At 43.0% G+C, this 8,121-nt stretch overlaps 2 long non-coding RNA genes across 2 annotated transcripts; both read right to left on the bottom strand.

Moving 5' to 3' along the window:
- Positions 1 to 483: 483 nt before the first annotated feature.
- Positions 484 to 4,899, bottom strand: LOC139441008 (uncharacterized). The gene is made up of 3 exons (XR_011651382.1): positions 4,710 to 4,899; positions 769 to 918; positions 484 to 577 (listed from the first exon to the last, which is right to left on the bottom strand). It is a non-coding gene; the product is annotated as an uncharacterized lncRNA (long non-coding RNA).
- A 94-nt stretch (positions 4,900 to 4,993) lies between these two features.
- On the bottom strand, positions 4,994 to 7,820 carry LOC128781251 (uncharacterized). Its single transcript, XR_008427192.1, has 3 exons — positions 7,782 to 7,820; positions 7,434 to 7,570; positions 4,994 to 5,132 (listed from the first exon to the last, which is right to left on the bottom strand). It is a non-coding gene; the product is annotated as an uncharacterized lncRNA (long non-coding RNA).
- Positions 7,821 to 8,121: the final 301 nt, after the last annotated feature.

The following is an 8,121-nucleotide window of genomic DNA, read 5'->3' as shown; positions in this document are numbered from 1 at the left end:
AAATAAAGCCAAGTGTTGGTTAATCCCACCAATGTAAACAGACCCCAGAAATTAGATTGTGGAAGCTGTAGATTCACAGGCACAAGGCATTCCCCACCGCCCCACCCCTCTTTTTCTGGTAAGATAACCTCTCTCTTATATAGAGAATAGGGAACAAATCTCCCTGTTTGGGGATTGGAAAGACACCCAACCTTGGCCCATCAGGGCCATTCCCAGGACTAGTGCCACATCTTTTCTCTCTGGAATTATAGGCCACAAAGCAGAATATATTCCTGGGCACTGTACGATGCCATCTAATTCACCAGAGAAAAAATTTTTCAGAGAATAAAGAGAACACAGGGAAAAGCAGATTTGAGACATGGAGAGAGAAGAGATTGGAGGGAATGTGGACTGGACAAAGAGTGAAGAAAGAGAAAGTTAGAAACAGTGAGGAAGAAAGAGAAGGCCAGACAGGCCAAGGTTCCTAGGAACCTTTGACATACAAGCCCTCCATCTTTGGAGTTCGAACTCTTCTGGACTCATCAGTTCCATGCCCAAAGATCTCTTTTCTTCAGCTAGGTGAGGTTGTCATCTGTCACTGTGGAAAAGAACCATCTTATTAGTCAATTATACCTCAATAAAGCTGGAGGGGAAATAATTTAAATTTTTTAATGAGGCAATAAAAGAATGGCATTGATGATAAAATTTTTTTAAATAAATATCTTGAATAGGTTCCCTTTAGAATCTAATCAGCCCTGTAGCAACATTTGCCTTGACATTGGAACTTGCCTTTGACTATGCAGTAGATTAGGTTGTGAAATCCAAATTGGAACTCAGTTACAATCTTTCCATCCACGGCTTACGCTACAGAGAATTCCAAAAAAGTAGTTGACTTCGATGTAGTTTCTCTTCAGCATGTCCCCATGCAGGTTCTCCTTGCTTATGTGCAAAAGACAGAACATCATCTGATATACTTTATTAATATTTAAAGGTTAATGAACTTACATTTTACTCTTTCTATTAATATAGCTGTTTTTCATAAGGGTTAACATCAATACTGCATCCACCATAAAAAAAAAACCCGAGTGTCTAATGGTGAAACTACAAGGACTGTAGTATGGGGACAAGGAAGATATTTTGTGTCAAGGAAATTATTCCCCTGTTCACATGAGGAGCTATAAAAGTGACATTTTAGATGCCAGAAGGTTGTACTCTCTTTATATTATTAAAGTCTGGATATGTGGTCATACAGGGATCAACTCATTATCTGTTTCTTAGAGCAGAACAAGGCACATAATTTTACAAAAATAATTTACAATTATTTCTGCCAAGTTCCTTCAAAATCCAGACACATTAATGTCCCCGTTCCCCTTGACTTACTGCCCTCAGGGACTTTTACCAGCAGGCTATTCTTTACTATCTGGGCACAGGAGAGATCAGAAAATGAATGTTCAACCCTTAAATGTGAACTGTGCTTAATTAAAATAAAATCACGTGTATGATTTCTGTTCATTCAGGTCATGAGGCATGCCAGCAGGAAACTAAGCAAATGGCTGATCTACACAATTAAATAATCAAGACATCCAGTAAAAATAAAAAGATCATTAACAAGTCTGAATTTCTGGAGAAGGTGAAAGATAATCCAGATATTTTTTTGGACACATTTCCATGATGTGCTTTTCAATGAAAACCCTCTTCTCAATACTCTCCCCTGTTCCTCATCCCTCTCTCTCTCTCTTTTTCATCCCTCTCTATTTTACATTCTTTTTTTGTTTTTCTTTTCTTTTCTCTTCCATCATCCCCTCTTCTCACTTCCTCCTTCAATCAATACATTGGTTTATATTTACTGGGGAGCTAATTGGTTCCAGGCACTGGGCTAAACACTGGGGATTAAAGATGAAAAGGCAGTTTCTGCTATGGTAGCTTTCTATCGCTCAGCAACAAATGACTACAAATTGAGGAGCTTAACCCAGCATCCGCTGATTAGCTCTCAACTCTGTCTGTCAAACTTCCAGCAGGGCATGGGAAGGATCTCTGCCAGGATCTCACACAGACAAAAGCAAGGGGCCAGCCAGGCTGGGACTTCAGGTAAAGGTTCTCAGGACAAATCCAGTTTCAAGTCCATTCATGTTTTTGGCAGAATTCGGTTCCTTGTTGTTATAGGACTGAGGTTCCAATTTCTTTGCTAGCCTCTCTCAGCTTTTAAAGCCACCCCAATTCCTTTTCCCATGGCCCCTCCGTCTTCAAGCCAGCAACCGTGTGTGGAGTACCCCTTAGGCTTTGTCTCTCTCCACGTCCCCTTCAGAAACTCTCTGCCTTTCAGGGTGTACGTCAGAGATTTTCAACCTGTGTGGCACAGCAGACACACAGGTGTGCTGCAAGAATTTCTAAAACGCGCAATTCCTGACTATTGAGTCGGGGCACTGACTTCTTTTCCCTTAAGTTGTCAAGCCAAAAAATGACAACAGCCAACACAACCATAACCATCCAGTGTGAATGAATCAATAATATGCCTATTCTTTTTGTCAGATCGACAAAAAACATATTTTTTGGTGTGCTGCAGAATTTTAGTAATTAGTTTACATGTGCCATTAGATGGAAAAAGTTGAAAATCACTGGTTTATGTGATGGCATGGGGCCTCCCCAGCTAATCCAGAGTAATTTTCATGTACAACAAAACAAACCTCAGGAGTGACAGCTTATCATGTGCACAGACTCGCGGGACTTGGGCCAGACATTGTGGGGTCCTTGGTAGGAAGTCTACCTACGGCATTTGCCGTCGAGGTGCTCACGATGTAGTGGGGCCAGGCAAACAACAGCATACAGTAAGATAATGGTACAAAGAGAGTGGGGTAAATGAAATGTACTGTGAACACACGTTGGAATAGTATTCAGTCACAAAAAGGAAGGAAACTCTGACATATGTTACAACGTAGATGAACCTTGAAGATATTATATAAGTGAAATAAGCCAAACACAAAAGGACAAAATTGTTTGATTCCACGTATATGAAGTACCTAGAAGAGGCAAATTCCTGGAGGCAGCATAGAATAGAGGTCACGGGGAGATGGGGGAGAGGGAGTTACTGTTTAATGGGTCAGAGTTTCTCCTTGGGGTGATGAAAGCATTCCGGAAATGCGTAGTGGGATGGCTGGACAACATCGTTCCTGTACTTCATAGCATTGAAATGTACACATAGAAATGGCTTAAATGGCAAGTTTCATGTTCTATGTATTTTGCCACAGTAAAAGAAAATTAAAATGTTGAAAAAAAAGAGAGCGGGGGCATAGAAAAAGGGCAGCATAGCCTGCCTGCTGAAAGATCAAAGTGCCACCTTGAGCTGCAGATAAGATCACATGTGTGGGGGTGGGGGTGAGGAGAAGGGTGTGGCCTGTGTGGCTGGCGGAGGTAGTGTCAGAATTTCTGTTTTCTTTTTGGTCATCTCAAGCCTACAATAGCGTCCTCATTTTGCCCAGATATGGCCTTCCTGTCCTACACAGGCTGCCTGGACAGCAAACCTTATCTAGTAATCATTGATCTTCCTAGAACTTGGAGTTGCTGGTAGAGGTGTGAACTACATAGCTGCTGTTTGTTAAATGTCGCGTTGGTTACCCCAAGTTCACCCGGTTTCTAGGAAATGAATGAAAGAAGGAAACACAGAGACTGAAGCCTTACTCTGCGCCGGGCTCTGGGTTTCCTCACAAAGCCCGATGTCTCACAATCACTCTGCCAGTTGAGGACTATTCCCTCCAGTTTTACCAGTTAACTGATTGAGGCTTTGAGAGTTTAGATCATTCCCCCATGTCAGGTAGCTGGGAAGGTGAAGCGCCTCCCACATCAGGGTCTTGTAATATGCTGTTCCTGCTACCTTGAACGTCGCTCTTCCTGCTCAGCACTATCACCACCGCCTCCCCCACACACATCTGCTTAACATCCTTCGTCTAATTCCTCCCCATTATTAAGCAGGGCTACCACCTTCAGCTTTGTGCTCTGCAAGAGACCCAGGAGCACCACTCGCATAGAATTCGATGTAAAAGATGCCCCCTGGGGTTGTACGGTGCCCAGCTTGTACAAACACAGAGCAGAACTCTCTCAAGGTTTTGGCTTCAGGGCTACTTTACTAAACATGTGGATCGCGATGTTTAATGTGCCTATGCAATCTGCTCAGGGGCACTCTACAGAGCCACACTTAGTACTGGATGACTGTTCTAAACTGAATAGTGTCCCCCACCCCAAGTTCAGGTCCACTTGGAACCTCAGAAAGTGACCTTATTTGAGGATAGGGTCTTTGCAGGTGTAATTAGTTAAGATGAGGTCAGACTAGATTAAGGTAGGCCCAAAATTTTAATGACTGGTTTCTTTATATGAGGAAGGAGAGGGAGATTCACACACAGAGACAGAGGAGAAATAGGAGAAAAGAAGGCCATGACAACGTAGGCAGAGATGGGAGTGATACGTTTGCAAGTCAAGGAACACCAAGGATGGCTGGCAACCACTAGAAGCTAGGAAGAGGCACAGGAGGAGTCTTCCCTACAGCCTTCAGAAGCAGAATGGCCATGCAGACTCCTCTCTCTCAGAGTTCTAGGCGCCACAACTACCAGCAAGTAAGTTTCTGTTGTTTCACACCATCCAGTTTCTGGCAGTTCGCTACAGCCCTCAGGAGACTCGTACACAATCTTTCCTAGAGCTTCTTAGGGTCAAGATGATGCTGAGTTCTGTGACAGACAAACCTCAAACTTTCAGTAGCTTGTTAATAGAAGTCTGAGATCACGTAGTTATAGTCTCCTGTAGCTACCCACGTATATTGGCGGCTGTCCTCTGCATGGTGATTCAGTGACCCAGGCTCTTTTCATCCTGTGTCTCCACTGTCGTCTGTGGAAAGAGAAAGGGTTTGGAACACATACCCACTTTTTAATTGCCTTAACTGGCACAAATTTATGCTCATGTTCCTTTGGCAAGGACTGGTTCCGTGGCTTCACTATATAAGAGAATGGTTATGGCCCTAACCAGTGTGGCTCAGTTGGTTAGGCTTTGTCCTGCAAGGTGAAAGGTTGCTGGTTCGATTCCTGGTCAGGCACTTGTCTGGGTTGTGGGTTTGGTCCCTGGAGGCAGCAGATTGATGTTTTTCTCTTTCTCCCTCCTTCTTCCTCTCTCTAAAGATAAATAAATGAATAATAAATAAATAAATAAATAAATGTAAATAAAATAAAAGAGTTGATACAGTGCTTTTGAATGACAATTCTATACTGTGGGAAGGGAACACAGATTTTGCTGGACATTTTGCCATTTCTGCCACATTGACCTCCAACCTCTCTTGGCATGGTCAGTCTGAGCAGTGACCTCATGCTTGACATTAAAAAAAAAAAAACATGGCTTGCTTAATCAGATTCTCAATCTTAGAAATTTTGTTTTAGAACCTTAGAGAGAACCCAGCACTTGGAAGAGAAGCTAAGGCTGAAAGGATATACTCAGACAGCCATAAGTAGGTAGGGTCACATCTGTGAAAAATTATGAGAATCCAAATTATGAGGAAGCAGAAACTGAATAATCAGGAGCCTTGATGAATATGCAAATCAATAGGAAGAGGTTAACTAGCGGACATGTAAGAGTACCCAGGTCATGTTAACAGCAGAGTATCATCTCTGGCTGGTGTGGTTCAGTGGATTGAGCACCAGCCTGTGAACTGAAACGTCACAGGATCAACTCCTGGTCAGGGTACCTACCTGGGTTGTGGGCCAGGTCCCCAGTTGGGGGGATGGGAGAGGCAACCTATCCATGTGTTTCTCTCACTCTCTTCTCATCTCTCTATAAATAAATAAAGTCTTTAAAAAAAAATAGCAGAGCACCAGAGTGAAACTCCTCAAAATCCTTCTAAGGCCCATGAAGCAGCTGTGTATCAAGTGTCGACTCTTTTTAAGACTGAACTTAACTATGTTTCCTGTTTCTGGAATCCCCTGGCATCCCAGCTACCATTATTACACATGGCATGCTTACAATATCCTCCCCTATGCCATCATCCTCCTGGGACTTGGATCATTTGAATAGTTGTTTCTTACAGTCCAAAGAATATCACCGAAACAGTCACCCTGTACTTGTCCCTTATCATCTGCATAGTAGAGAGAAAGAAGGAAAATTAACTTCTGGAAGACCTAGAGCAAGTACACCACACAACTCTGACTCAGCAGCCCATTCCTTGGGTGGCCGGGCCATTCTGCTTCCATGGAAAAGCTCCATGGCTGGCTAGAGTTCACCTGCATCATTCAGGGTTCTTAGTTGCAGACAACAGGATTCACTCTACCTACTCTAAGCAGCAAAAGAATTATTGCAGGGTTTTAGGAAGTGAACAAAACTTGTAGGAGGAAAACTCAGCTTGGATGCGGACAGAAGAGATGATCAACCATTTGATGAGGCTGTCGTAGCAAAACCCACAGATGTTTAGCTCCGCTGATGCTGGGAACTGGGGAGAAAACTCTGCACAGCTGTTTTCCCAGAAGAACCAAACTCCTCTGACCCAGTCCCCGGTATGTGGCTGTCTCCCTGTGTTGCTCTTTTCTTTCTTTTTTTTAAAATATAATGTACTTTCTTTTTCTTTTTAAAATTTTTATTATTAAATTTTTATTCTTTTTCAAGTACAGTTGTCTCTACTTCCCGCCCACCCCAGCTATCCCCACCTCCCACCCTCAATCCTGCTTGCTCTTTTCTGCTTTCAAGTGTTTTCTCAGCAGAACCTAAATGGTAAACAGAAACTTACTTGCAAGGGAGTGTGGGAAATGTAGTTTTTTACCCTCCCAGTCTTTACAGTACTGGAGGGCAGGTGGAAGGGGATTAGCATGGTGTCAAACATGCCAATCTCTGGTTGTTGCAATACATGTCAACTTGTAGGAGCTGACCTCCCAGAGGAGAGCTCTCACTGCGTACTCAGCCCCCGTGTGTGGTGGGATCGCTGCTCCACACGCCCTGAGTGGGAAGCCCTCTCCACGCTTCCTCCAGGAAGACAGTGACTGAGTAAAAGGGACCGGGTCTTCTGAGCCTAGCGTAGCCCCTAAGCTGAGGGATTGGACAGTAATGTCACTTTACTCGCCGTCCTTCGCGGTTGGGCAGAAAACCATGATCAGCGGCACTGATCATCTGCACTGTAGAGATTATTGTAAAAGTTTTAAAATTACTTGATATTTAATTCCAGATCTACTTGGAGTATCAAAAGGCAATATACAAAATGAAATGTGTTAAGATACTCAACTGAAAAGAACTTTGAGAATCACTGATATCCAAAGAATAAGAAAGGAGGGAGGGTAGTCATTAAAAAGAAAGGAAACCTTCTTAAATCTCTAAGGATGAAAAGTATGGATGATAAATGTGAATTACTATTTATGAGTAGTGTGGCCAACTCTGATTTTTCAAGCTAAAAAGGAAGAGCATTAGATTGGAAAACAAAGACAATGGCAGATAATTACCTCAGGGCCTTCTTCAAGCGTGTTCCTCTCAGAGATGAGGTACGTGATCCATTCTACATGCCACCACTGAATTTATCTTCCTAACGTGTTCCTTTCAACCCGTCACTCTCCAGTTTGGAAACCCGAGCAGTTTTCCACTGTTTAAAAAATAACAAATTTCTAAGAGTGGGAGCCCACACGTTCTGGGACCGAGCTAGCTTTCCATTTCACACAGGTTTTATATTCTGTACTCAGGCTGCCTCTTTCTTGCCCCAAATGCATGGCAGGCAGCGTGTTTTCTTCGTGTCGTTTTCTCTGCTGAAATCATCTCTGACTCTCCAAGTTCCACATTATGTACAAGATACACACCTCACCCCCAGCTTCTTCTGAGCTTCCCTGTACCGCCCGGGTCTGGTCAGGAGCAACCTCTTCCTCCCTGACAACTTCAGAAGGTCTGTGACATCACTTACCACACACTCTTTTATATTACGGTTTGGGGGAACTATATTTTTTAGCTTTTATCTCAACCATTTCCCAAGTTCTTGGAGTCAGGGACTATATCTGATTCATCTTTAAACCCTGCAAAGTTCCTTGCCCAGTGATGTATACATAGTGGGGATTTAATGCACATTACTTGTGTATATGCCCATGTGAATGAATGAATTAGGAAGCACTCAGGGTAAAGAGTTACAGTACCTGTAGTTTGAAT

The sequence above is a fragment of the Desmodus rotundus genome, chromosome 6 (genome assembly GCF_022682495.2).
Source record: "Desmodus rotundus isolate HL8 chromosome 6, HLdesRot8A.1, whole genome shotgun sequence".
Classification (NCBI taxonomy): domain Eukaryota; kingdom Metazoa; phylum Chordata; class Mammalia; order Chiroptera; family Phyllostomidae; genus Desmodus; species Desmodus rotundus.
Note: the sequence above shows the minus strand (reverse complement) of the source record. Positions and strands in the feature narration are given on the sequence as shown.